The 14,067-nt window shown below is 37.0% G+C and overlaps 2 pseudogenes; both read left to right on the forward strand.

Annotated features, from left to right (window-relative positions):
• The first annotated feature begins 9,191 nt into the window (after positions 1–9,191).
• Positions 9,192–9,872, forward strand: LOC137951167 (uncharacterized; annotated as a pseudogene).
• A 50-nt stretch (positions 9,873–9,922) lies between these two features.
• LOC137951168 (uncharacterized) lies at positions 9,923–11,227 on the forward strand (annotated as a pseudogene).
• The last annotated feature ends 2,840 nt before the right edge of the window (positions 11,228–14,067 follow it).

Here is a 14,067-nt window from a genome sequence, read left to right on the forward strand (position 1 = left end):
ATTTTTAATAAATACTGAGTGATCTCCAGAGTATCTGTGAAAACCGGCCCGTATGATGGCTTGACTAGATTTCTCAAACCATGCCCGAGGGGACTGATTTAGACCATATAGAGATTTTTTTAGGCAACATACTGACTCCCCCTCAACCACATACCCAGGTGGTTGTTGCATGTAAATTTCTTCTTTATTATCACCATTAAGAAATGCATTTTTTACATCAAGTTGATATATCGGCCACGATGAATTGGCCGCTAGAGATAATAATATACGTACCGAGTTTATTTTTGCCACTAGAGAGAAGGTTTCTTCATAATCAATTTCATAGCACTAAGTATAACGTTTGGCAACCAGTCGAGCCTTTAGTCATACAATTGACCCATCCGGATTTTGTTTGACTGTATAAACCCACTTACAACCAACAAGATATTTACCTGTGGGAACAGGAACTAGTGACCATGTATGATTGTCATTAAGGGCCTTCATTTCTTCATCCATTGCTGCCTTCCACCTTGGATGTTGTAGAGCCTCTTGATAGGACTGTGGAACAGATATGGAGGAAATAGAAGAAAGAAACTGACAACATAAAGGTGAGAGACAATGAGGAGACACAAAATTTGAAATGCGATGAGAAGTAGAAGGTCTAGTGCATGATCAAAGTTCTTTCCTTATAGCAATAGGATGAGTATCATATTGAGGGCCAAAATAACTGGTGATGAAGGACTTACCTCTGTTGGATCTAGTAACTCAGCAGGTGTGGTGTCGGCCACTTGCTCTGGGGGTTGAATAATCTTTGTATCACGAGGCACAACCGGTTGACTGAGGACAAACCAGGAAGAGCGCTATCAGAATAAAATGACGAGTCTTCAAAAAATGCTACATCCCTGGACACAAATAAATGTTGAAGAGTAGGACTATAACAAACATAACCCTTTTGTGTGCGAGATTATCCCAAAAAGATACACTTGATAGATTTAGGATCAAGTTTGATGTGTCTAGGTAATGAATTATGAAAAAAAATTGACATAGGAAGATTTTCAAAGGTAATGAAAATGGATCATCATTCGGTAATAATCTAGAGTAAGGAGATTTATTACCAAGAATGGTAAAAGGTAGACAATTTATAAGAAAGCAAGCCGTCAAGACTGCTTGAGGCCAATAAAAGTATGGAACTTTCATGACATATAATAGACCTCGAGCTACCTCTAGAATATGATGATTTTTCCATTCGGTGACACCGTTTTGTTGAGGAGTGTAGGCGCATGATGTTTGATGGATAATGTCATTTTCTTGACAAAAATCAAGATCTTTGGAAATATATTCTTTGGCATTATCAGACAGGAGAATTTTTATTTTTTGACCAAATGGTGTGAGTACCATAGCATGAAATGACTTAAAAATGAAAGGTATCTCAGAACGCTCCTTAAATATAAACAACCAAGTTGTGCGACCGAAATCATCAATAAAGGTAATAAAATATTTTTCTTGAGAAATATTGGAGACACTCAAGGGTCCCCAAACATCAGTATGAATTAACAAAAATGGAGTAACACTTTTGACTTTTGGACGAGGAGAGTATGTACTCCTTTGATGTTTACTCAATTGAAAAACCTCACAATGAAATTCTGACCTTACTTTAAGAGAAGGAAACATATAATGAAGAGACTGTGCAGATGGATGTCCCAACTGATTGTGCCATAACCCTGACTCATTTTTAGTAGTAGAAACCATATTTATTTTCTGCATGTCCAAGTAGTAAAGCCCCCCTTGTTCATGGTGGCCTCCACCAATCACCTACTTCATTATAAGATCCTGAAAGACACATGAAGTGGGTGAGAAGGTATGGAGCAATTAAAATATTTTGTCAGCTGACTAACAGATAATAGATTCAAAAGGAAAGTAGGAACAAAAAGAATATCAGTGAGCGGAAGTGATGGTGTGACAGAAGTGGAACCTTTCCCTTAGACTTTGCTTTGAGAACCGTCAGCTATGGTAACAAATTTGTGTGAAAGAATCGGAGATAGAAAATGTAATAAATTTTTGTTACCTGTAAGATGTTCGGAGGTTCCTGAGTCAATTATCCAGGATGAAGATGAGGTGGATAGCATACCTAAAGCCGTAGTGGCAGCAGTAGTTGCGGAGGAACTAAGAGAAGAACCCAACATTGTCTTCATTTTCTAAAATAACTCATACTCTTCATCAATAAATATTTTTTGTGTTGTTGATTTTGTGGGTTGTTCTTCTTTTGTATCACTTATAAAGACGTAATTAGCCCTTGTGAATTCTGATTGTCCATCGGCTTTATAGCATATTTCTTTATAATGACCATATTGTCCACAGTAAGTGCATGCCCTGTAATAGCAATTATCTATAGTGTGGACCATTTTTTTAAAATGAGTACATTCTTTCCCATATGCTCTGCTAGCACCAGTCCTTCCACCTCTTCCTCTGCCTCCTCTATAACCTCTACCTCGGCCTCGGCCGCGGTTAGATGATGATCCTCTATGATCGGAATACATAGCGGATGATACGTCAGTAGTGGAGGAAGAAGTGTCTGGATTACGAAGTAGTGTTGTGCATACATCATCAAACTTGGGGACAACAAAAACACTCAAAAATTGACTCTTGGCAATCTCAAGATGGGGTTTAACATTTGCAAGACAAATAGCAGTAATTAAAGCTTCCTTGTATTTGTCTTGGATAGAAATATTTGTTGTTGAAGGCTGAGCTAACTTCCACTCTTTAACAAAGCCTCTGAAGTGGGCCAAGTACTCATGCATATTCTCTCCTTGTTTAGTATTCAACATTATTTGGAGAATATCATATGGTCTATGTAGAGTATCCGGGCAAGAGTACAGTTTAGCACATGTCTCCCAAATTTTTTTAGCAGTGTCAAGATGAATAACATTGTTGGAGACTTGTTCTTCCATGCTATTGATTAGCCAACTAATCACCAAAGTATAATTTTTTAACCATTTATTATAAAAAAATATCATCTTTATCAATAGGTGGTCCTCAGGTGGTGAGGTGACCAAGTAGGTCTTTTGTTATGAGGAACCTCCAAACAGATGTGGACCAACTCATTAAAATTTGATACCCCACGTAAGGGCATGGTGGTGATTTTTGGTATATCACCTTTGATATTCATATTCTCTTCAGCCATGATAGGCCCTTCTTCAAAAAGAATTCTAATAATAACACCAAGTAGTACTTCTTCAATCAGCTCGATGTATGGGGAATATTAGTATTGATGCTAAATTATTATTCTAATGTTTTTCTCTAATACCACTCATAAGAGACTCAATAACAATCTTATAAGGGAACTCTTATCCCACGAAAATAAATTTTCAAACAATCTTTTCATAGACTTGTCTCTGTAAACAAAATTTCCAAACCGACAAAATTATTTTAATAACTCTTTCTAGATAGAGAGGCATGCATATCCATAATATAATAAGATGAAAGCATTCATAGAATCATCCTTAAATCATCTTCTAAATTCGAAAACTAGTAACATGAAAATAAAAAAAAAAATTGAACACTTATCTCTCGGCTTGTGTTCTTCTTTCATAAAAGAGCCTTCTTTGAGTGATGTTGATCATCACTTCTTTAGAGAATTCCTTTGATGAGGGATTCTAAATATAATTCTTCGATACCATGTTGAATTTAGGATCCCTTTTCCATAAATCCGATCAAGAGAAAGAATAAAGAAAAAATAAGAAAAGGGAAGAAGAGCTCTCGGGTAGAGAGAAGAAAAAATAAAAGAGAAAGGAGAGGTTTTGCCAAGAAAAGAGAGAGAGAGAGAGAGTAACTTGAGATTGAGATGTATAACTTGATGAATTCCAAATTACAACACCTCTATTTATTGTAGAGGAAGAGGTTGAGTCCTTATACAGTGTGCCTTTCAATCCTAATTACATTCTAACTCTAACTCTCTAAGATAGAAGACTAATATGAGTTGAACTAGAACTCTTTCTTCATTAATTTGAATTAAGGGAGGATGCCAGCTCATGGCCTTATCCTTGTGGGTCCCTCATGATCTTCCAGGTCATCTTGATAAGGTTGCCAGCTCGTGAGATATTTGTGGGTCTCACTTGTTCTTCAAGTCTTCTAACTCAATTCAGCTTGTGCTTCTTAATTCCTTAACTTGTGCTAGCTTGGGTGAGGACTCTTATTGGTGTCCCACGTCCTCATGGTGGGTCCCACCATCTCGAGCACCATGGTGGATCCCACATTATAACAGCTCTGAAGTGTCCACCACCGTGTCCCTCCACAGGACAATGACTCTCAAGTAGTAGGAGTAATAAAAGCCATTACAAGGGGTAGTGGGTTTATTTATAATGGTGTCCCAACCTGGACACTGACTCTCATGGTATCCCAACCATGATTTTTTTGAGAGATAAATTTATCATGGTGTCCCAATCCGGGCACTGACTCTCATGGTGTCCCAACCGTGATATTTTTGAGAGTCAAATAAATTATGGTATGAGAAAAGGTACTGAGGCCACCTCTTCTTCAATAATAATGTCTCATCCAAAGATACGTAATAGCAATAGATGTAATGTAACACGACCATCTTCCAACACATATAACACAAACCAAAATAATAAACCTAGTAGAAGGATCCATGAAATAATTATAATCCGATATAAATATTTTTTCTTAGATGCATAAGCTTCATCTTTTGTGCTCCCCCTTTCTTGAAAATATTGGCCACATAAAATTATCCACAACATATGGAATAAAATACCTCTTTCTTGTACTCCTTCTACTTCTCCCCCTCAAACTGGGAGGTAATGGCAGTGATCTCAGCTTTAACCAAATATCATAGATGTAACAATAAGCCCAAATAACAAAGATGTATAAATAAAACCTCAAACCAGGGAGAAGTGAGATATTTTCCTAATATAGCAACTCAAAAAGTGGTGCAAAACAATGGGCTTAAATTCGGGTTTTTCAATGCAACAGGATACCAGCATGACCTTTGATTCCTCTAATTCGAATATATCTTTCAATATAGATCAGATTGAAATGAAATTTTCTCCTTATAAAATTAGAATTAAATACCATTTCATCCAAGTATAACATCTCTTCATAAAATATAATTATCAGAAGATAAATAATCTAATAGATTTCAGTCTCTACCATCTAGCTGAACTAAGTACTGTTTCTCCTTTTTTCCCAGAATGACCATTGACTCTTCCAAGATCAATATATCCTTATAAAAAAATCATACCGAGAATTGGTTGAATAGGTAAGAAAATAAAATTACATATATTTTTTTTGATATATAATTATCCATATAAAGTTTCTTTCTTGATAGCACAAAATACTTTGAAAGTTGAAGCTTTTTGCTGATGCTTGAAGCTCTTTTGCAATCTGTCCATTGCTCATTCAAATATTGATATCTCTCTATAAATAACTCCGATTGGAAAATATATTTTTTCATTGGAAATTAGACTCAAATATCTTTCCTTCAATATATATATTTCAATATGAAAAGCTAATTATAGAGGTTAAAAATGCAAAGGAATCTACAGGTGTAGGGACTAAAAGACAAATAACTACGAACCTAAACTTAGGGTTTAGGGTTTAGAGAAAAAGATCACCTTGCCTCTGTGGGTTGACCATGTCAACTCACAGAACCTGTTCTGATACCATGTTGAATTTATGAAAAAGAGAAATACTTCATTGACTTCATTAACTTCTTATAGTCAGAGTACATGAACCTCTATTTATAGTAGAGGAAGGTAGTAGGATCCAATTACAATAAAACTACCTTTGTCCCAATTACACCCAAACTCTAACACTTAAAGATAAGTCCTACCACAATTAAATAACTCAATATAGATAAAAGACAAATATAACTCAAGCTAGAACTCTTCTAGGACGTGACCATAAGATAAAGATATCTTTGTGAGTTCTTCTTGATCTTTCAACTTATGTGATAAGGATGCCAACTTGTGGAAATCATGGTGGGTCCTACTTCTTATGTGATTGGGCCCATCTTGTGGGCCTTCCTTGGTCGTGTAGCTATCTTATAATACTCCTAGATATGTGGTCCTTCCTTGGTCGTGTGGGCTTGGGCTCTATCTTCCAACATGTTGGGTGCACGTTTGAAATTGTGCCAATTGATATGGGAAGTGCAATTGAACTTTTGAAATCTGTAGCAGGGGGAAGACTTCAACTTGATGAGGCAAGGCAACCAAAATTATCTGCTGCGTGGGACATACAACTGGAATTATATTCTGTACTATCAGCTGTCAGAATAAATAATTTGGGTACTGCCAACGGAACATTAGAGGCTACAGTGAATTTTTTTTTTCAGCACTGCACACTTTTCCAGCAGTATTGAAGGCCAATCTGTTCCAGCAGTATTGAAGGTCAATCTGCCCACAGTTCAGATAACCAATGAGGTGGAGTCCTGGAATTCTACAATTAGAGGTCATGTGAAAAAGGGGAATGTGAGAATTGCTGGAAATTTACACGGAATACACCCAAGCCATTAGCTGAAGCTATTTAGGGAGATGGAGAAGTTGGGTTGGGCAGGAGAGGCCAACCAAGTATTTGATAGCATGAACCGGAAAGTCCTACAAGCATGGAATGATCTCCTGGAGGGTTACTGCAACTTGGGGGAACAAGCACTGGGTTTACAGCCGGATCCATTTACTGTAGTGGCTGAATATGTGCCTCAAGGAAGTAGGAACTGGAAGGAGCTGGAAGAGAACATATTTCAGTCCTCCATTCTGTGACACAATGGTTTCTGCTGTTGATAACCCTGAGATGGAAATTATACCTGGAACAGAGGAATTGGCACAGAGGAGTTTGAGCAGGACAGAGACTCATCCTGGGATGAACTTGGCAGCAGCTGCTGTAATGCCTTCATCCCCCTCCTCTGGCAATTCAACTAGAATTATTAAAAACTTGGGTGCTACAGTTGAACAATGGCATGTTGGTGACACTGCATTGACTTCCCTTAGGGATGTGGAGAGGAGCCATGGTAAGTACAAGGCTGTTATCAAGAAAGTCATAGCTGATAATTTACTATTTTGTGTTATTCATAAGCAGCTAATGGTAAAATTTGAGTTGGTTGTCCAATGGCTGATTGTAAAGTTTCTTTATCATGCCATCTTCTCTAACATGTATGCATCAAGGTATTCATGGGATAATAGCTCACTGATCAGGAAATTACTGAGAGAATATGGGTCAAAGAAGCCACCAGATTATATGATAGGAATCCTGAAAATTGAGATGGGCGATAGAGCTATAATTCTGCTCAATATGACAAATTGGTAGAGAGGATTGCACAAATTTCTTCTAGTGCTGCTGTCATAGAGATAGTGGTTGGGTTGAGTGCTAGAATTACTTCTGTTTTTCATAGTGCTGCAATTTCTGGATTTGAGAAACACATGCAAATTTTGGAGTTGTGTTATATGATCCTCTTGACTACTGTCTACAAACCAGTGCCACAAATTGAGAGGGTTAGTGATGAGAATGCAAAATGTCACATTTTTATCTCTTAATGCTCAGGCTTTTATAATTATTTGGTGCCTAAATATACTCATTATTTTTATATTTTTATTTAGGATGAGAATGAAAGCGCTAAGTGCAAAACGAAGTTAATTGGGCGATTCTAGACAGTTTCAACATTGATTCGTAATCTGGGCATAACTCTCTCATCCAAGCTCGGATTGAGATGATTCAAGATGATATAGAATTAAAAAAAAACTTTCGATAACTTTAATGTTTACATTTTGACCAAAACGGGATGAATCTAGGTCTAAACCAGGCTTGAAGTCGCAGCACGTGCACTGTGACCCAAACCGGATGCACGAAAGGAAAAACCCTAAACGGGGAGAAAGGAAAAGAGAGAGGAGTACGGCGCCCCAGACCCTATTTTCTCTTCTCCAGCTTTTCCTCTATCTTTTCTCTAGTTTTTTTCTTTAGATTTCTTCATGGCCCTGTGTGGCTAAACTTTTAGACTTGGTCAAAGGAAACTGAAGCCTCGGTATCAATACAACTGTGAGAACTGATTTATTTTCACCATTCAATTTATGTTTTGAGTATGTGATGTTCTTCTGAAATTTTCGTTCATGATTGTCTCATTTAATTCCTAGGAGGCCTACTAGTTTATTACTCATTGTAATCTACTGCTAGGTTAGATGTCGAATCCGTAATTGTTTGATCTCTCTAACTTGTGAAGCAATCTAGATTTGATGATTTGCTGCATTAGAAATTATTAGATCTTGAGAAGAATGTTGGACTAAATTATATGCAGCCGCTTGTGCTTGTGTTGTTTAGCTTCATCGATCTTTCTAATTCTTAAGGCTGCTGCTAGATTAAACCTTTAGCGCTCGTCTTGGGTTGTTAAGTAGTTAGAGTTAATTGGATCGCTTGTTCTCTAATTGACTACAAAAGGAGAGATAAGAGGATAGTTCCAATGGTGAATATTCAAGTGTGAATTGATAAATGTTTGCATCGATGATCAGTTTTGGAATTCCGATGGTGGATGTTGACTTAGACCAAGGTTTGTATTCTTGATTGATTTCGATTCTTTTAATTTGAATTGTTTCTAAGTTGTTTTTTAGTGTTTTTCGTTATACTCAAAACCCGCATAAAAGTAGACTAATCACTCTTCGTGGGATCGATCCTTACTTGCACTACTACATATTTTTAGGAGTATAGGTTTTATTTTTGGTTGCCTGCGACAACACACCAAATTTTGGCGCCGTTGCCGGGAAGTGATTCTAGTTGATTTTTGTGCTTCTTGTGATGATTATTTCGTTCTTGAAATTTTTGAAAAAAAATATCGTTAGTTTTTTTCTTGTTACAGTTTTGGCAGAATTTTGACTTTGAAGCCAAATTCCACTATTTTTTAGGATTTTTAGAATTTTATATGTTTCCGTTATTCTAGATTTTTCCTGATTTCTTTTAATGTTTTATTAGAGTTCCCTTGATTGTTTATGACTGTAACTCGATCTTCTAATCAAGATGATTTGTAGCGCAATCCAAAAATAGAGAGAAATTTGCCCAGGTTAAGGAGAGAAACTCGGAGGAATTCTGAAGAGAACGATCTAGCTCTTGATTCCCCATTTGATAATGAACCTGATTTAGTGGAGGAGGAAGTCATGGCTGGAAATTGAACTTTGAAAGAGCCTGTGGCCCTAGATTTGAATCAACAATCCTTATGCATAATGTTCCCCACTTTAGACGCTACTACTATATTTGAATTAAAATATGGACTAATACACCTCTTGCCCACTTTTCATGGTCTTGCAGTGAAGATCCTCACAAGCATCTAAAGGAGTTTCATGTGGTATGCACGAGTATGAAACCCATAGGGGTAACTGAAGAGCAAATTAAATTACGAGCCTTTCCATTTTCTTTGAAGGATTTGGCTAAGGATTGGCTCTATTTTCTATCTTCCAGGAGTATTACCACATGGGGTGAGATGAAAAGATTGTTTTTGGAGAAATATTTCCCAGCTTCAAGGGTGGCCAACATTCGGAAAGAAATTTGTGGTGTAAGGCAGCATAACGGAGAGTCTCTACACGAATATTGGGAATGTTTCAAGAAATTATGTGCAAGTTGTCCCCATCATCAGATTAGCGAGCAACTTCTTATCCAGTATTTCTATGAGGGCCTTATACCCACTGATAGGAGCATGATTGATGCTGCTAGTGGACGAGCTTTGGTGGATAAAACTCCCGAGGCCACGAGAAACCGGATTGCAAATATGGCGGCCAATTCTCAACAATTTGGCACTAGGCTTGACCTTCCTTCTAAGAATGTTAATGAGGTAAATATTTTCTCCCTTGAACAACAAATTAGGAGTCTAACTTCTCTTGTTCGTCAAATGGTTGTAGGTAATATGAAAACAGTGAAGGCTTGTGGGATTTTTTCAGTAGTAGGGCATCCAACCGATATGTGCCCAACTCTTCAAGAGGAGCCCACTGAGCAAGTGAATGTGGCTAGTGGTTTTCTTGGAAAACCGCAAAGGAAGTATGATCCCTATTCGAACATGTGTAACATGGGATGGAGGGATCATCCCAACCTTAGCTATGGGAATCCACAAGTTAATCAGCCCGCGACTCAAAATCACCCAAGCTACCAGCAATATAGGCAGTCGTATCATCCTAGACAACAACCGGGCCAAACTTCCAATTCTGGTATGTCTTTAGAAGATATCATTAAATCTCTTGCCAATAATAATTTGCAATTTCAACAGGAGACAAGGGCCAACATTCAAAGTTTGGACAAACAGATGGGTCAGATGGCAACCGTAATTAGTCGGCTAGAGGAACAAAATTCGGGGAAATTGCCCTCTCAAACAGTAGTAAATCCAAGAGAAAATGCAAGTGCAATCATTTTGAGAAGTGGTAATTAAGTTGAGATTCCGGTAAAGGCAGCCCCTACATTGTTGGAGCAAGAAAAGGAGAAAGAAGTCGTGGCAGACAGGAACGTTCCAGATGATGATGATGTACCTAAGCATAAGTTTCCACCTCTTTCTGATTATAAACCAGTTCCTCCTTTAACTCAGGCTTTGGCAGATTCTAGAAAAGATGAGCAAAATAAAGATTTATATGAGACTTTTTATAGATGTTAGGTAAATATTCAACTTTTAGATGCTATTAAACAAGTGCCTCATTAGGCTAAATTCCTGAAAGAACTGTGCATAATTAAAAGGAAACAGAAACTTAAAGGATGTGAGAAGGTGTGAGTAGGGGAGAATGTTTCTGCAATTATTCAAAGAAAACTCCCTACGAAGTGCAAAGATCCAGGTATGTTTACTATCCCTTGTAAGTTAGGTAACATCAGATTTGAGAAGGCCATGATAGATTTAGGAGCTTCGATTAATGTCATACCATATTCTATATATGCTTCTTTGTAACTTGGACATTTGAATTAAACTGGTGTTGTGATTCAATTGGCTGATAGATCTAATGCCTATCCTAAGGGTGTAGTTGAGGATGTTCTTGTGCAAGTTAATGATTTGATTTTCCCTACTGATTTCTAAGTGCTTGATATGGAAAATGGTGACCAAACTGCTCCTATTTTGTTAGGAAGACCATTCTTAAAGACATCCAAGACTAAGATAGATGTTCATAGTGGCACACTTACCATGGAATTTGATGGTGAAATTGTTAAGTTTAACATTTATGATGCAATGAAATATCCTGGTGATGATAACCCTGTTTATTTTATTGATGTGATTGATTCTTTCACATAGGAAGTTTTTGAACTTGATGGAAAAGATGAATTGGAAGTTGTCATTAGTAAGCATCTTGAGAAAGAGAATAAGGAGTTAGCCTTGAGTTCTGATTTGCAAGAAACTGTTGCAGCGTTGAATGATATTCCACAGTTACAGCATTCAGGTAACATTCTTTATATTGAGTTACTAGTTTCTAACGAGAGGCCTTTACCCTCTGTTTTGCAGTCTCCCACTCCAGATTTGAAGCATGTCCTCAGTCACCACAAGTACATGTTGCTTGGAGATGGAGGAACGTTACCAATGATCATCTTCAGTAAACTTAGTGCACCGAAAGAAGAAGAGCATGTGCAGGATGAACTTCATTTGCAGGAAATGTTCCCTAATGAGCAATTTCTCGCCGCGAGTGTGACATTACCTTGGTATGCGAATATTGTAAATTATTTGGTTATTAACATGCTACCTCCTGGTTTGTCTAGGGCTCAAAGAGATAAGGTCAAGAGTTGTACGAAATACTATGTGTGGGATGACCCATAATTACAGAAGCACTGAGTCGAGCCAATGACAATAAACAAAGGCGCTGCTTGGGAGGCAACCCAAGGGGAGTTCATTCCTTTTTCTCTTTATTTTTGCATTTATATTTTGGTTAATTATGCCTTCTCTTTACATTTCACCTTACATTGGGGACAATGTAAGTTCTAATTGTGGGGGAGGCGATTTAGGTTGTGTTTCCGAAAAAAAATAAAAAAAATTCAAAAAAAAAACTTTTCTTTGTTTTTGTGGTTTTTAATGATTTTTGGTTTTGTATGTCATGAGCAAGATTAAATTAGGCTCTTAAAAGATTCATAACATGATTGAATAAGTAATCTTCCAACTGAGAATGAATTAGTCTAGTTATTTTCTTTTTAGGATGGTAGTGACTAAATTTAGTAGACAAAAGCCGGTGAGATTTTGTGCCTTTAGACTGACACATCCATATCAGTCTCACTATTTCCTTTCATGAGAGATATTCTTCCATGGATTTGTTTCTCTAGAACTTGCCTTGATTCTCTTTGAGGTCACATTGACACATGCATGCTTGAACATGATTAAGGCCCTCTTTGTTATAAGCTACATAAGCCAAACAGCCTACCTTGTAATTAATTTTTACCTTTTGTTGAACCCCTTTGAGCTTTATTGTTTTTTTTTTATGTGAACCCAGGTTACAAGCTTTAAACCTGAAAAAAAAAAAAAACCTTTACCCAAGCCGTAGAGCTAGTGGAGCATTGTTCATGACTATGGTTCGTGTGGGTGTGCAAGAAATAAGTGTGGGGGTGTCTGGATTTGTGGTATGGTAATGAGAGGTGAAATGGAACATGTTTTCATCCTAAATTCATGAGTTCCATTGTTAGTAAAAAAAAAATGAAGAGAAAAAAAATATAGAAGAAAGGAAGTGATGGAAGGAGTGGCTTTTAAAGCTACAAACTATCAGTGTTCATAATTCCTCCTAAAATTCCAAGAAAGGGGTCAATTTATACGAGATAGATACAAATTGAAGAAGATGCTGAGTGGAGTGATTGGTTTTACATGTCTAATATATTTGAGTTTGAGTTGATTCATTTTTGCTCCACTAGTTTCAATGGCTTTTGAGCTACATTCCCAAATATTTCCCACCTTGATCCTAAACCCCGTTACAACCCTTCAAAAGTCCTTATGATTTGTGTTATGCATGTGATCTGAGTGGAGGAGAATGAGAAGATATGCAAGCCTATGGTAGATCATTTGCATTGGAATGAATTTGAGAGAAACACATACCCTTCAAGCACATAAGAGTCGAGTGTTTATTTCTGTGAGGGTCTACTTATTTAGTTTACTCCATATTTGAATGAGAATTATTACTAAGTAATTCTAAGTTGTTCAAGAATTTTTGTTCATGATATGTTATGAATTTTTAAGAGCTTGGTTGTTTTTAGTTGATGGTGTTACAGCCTTGGTGTTTTTGGGAAAGTGAATTTGAGTTTTGCCCGAGGACGAGCAAAAACAAAGTGTGGGGGAATTTGATGAGAATGCAAAATTTCACATTTTTATCTCTTAATTCTTAGGATTTTATACTTATTATTTTTACATTTTGATTTAGGATGCGATTGGAAGCGCTAAGTGCAAAACGAAGTTAATTGGGCGATTCTGGACAGTTTCAACAGTGATTTGTAATCTAAGCATAAATCTCTCATACGATCTCGGATTGAAATGATTCAAGATGATAAAGAATTAAAAGAAAACTTTATATAACTTTTATGTTTTACATTTTGACCAATACGGGCTGAATCTAGGTCGAAACCGTGCTTGAAGTCGCGGCAAGTACACTGTGACCCAAACCGGATGCATGAAAAGAAAAACCCTAAACGGGGAGAAAGGAAAAGAGAGAGGAGTTTGGCGCCCCAGACCCTATTTTCTCTTCTCTAGGTTTTCCTCTCTTTTCTCTAGTTTTTCTCTTTAGATTTCTTCATGGCCCTGCGTGGCTAAACTTTTAAACTTGGTCAAAGGAAACTGAAGCCTCGGTATCAATACAATTGTGAGATCTGATTTATTTTCATCATTCAAGTTATGTTTTGATTATGTGTTGTTCTTCTGAAAATTTTTTTCATGATTGTCTCATTTAATTCCTAGGAGGCCGACTAGTTTATTACTCGTTGCAACCTACTGCTAGGTTAGATGTCAAATCTGTAATTGTTTGATCTCTCTAACCTGCGAAGCAATTGAGATTTGATGATTTGCTGCGTCATAAATTATTAGATCTTGAGAAGAATGTTGAACTAAATTAAATGCAGCCGATTGTGCTAGTGTTGTTTAGTTTCATCGATCTCTCTAATTCTTAAAGGTTG

The sequence above is a fragment of the Aristolochia californica genome, unplaced genomic scaffold (assembly GCF_029961685.1).
Source record: "Aristolochia californica isolate CCGP_79_NKW_82.1479 unplaced genomic scaffold, dmAriCali1.0.hap1 SCAF_15, whole genome shotgun sequence".
NCBI classification, from domain to species: Eukaryota; Viridiplantae; Streptophyta; class Magnoliopsida; order Piperales; family Aristolochiaceae; genus Aristolochia; species Aristolochia californica.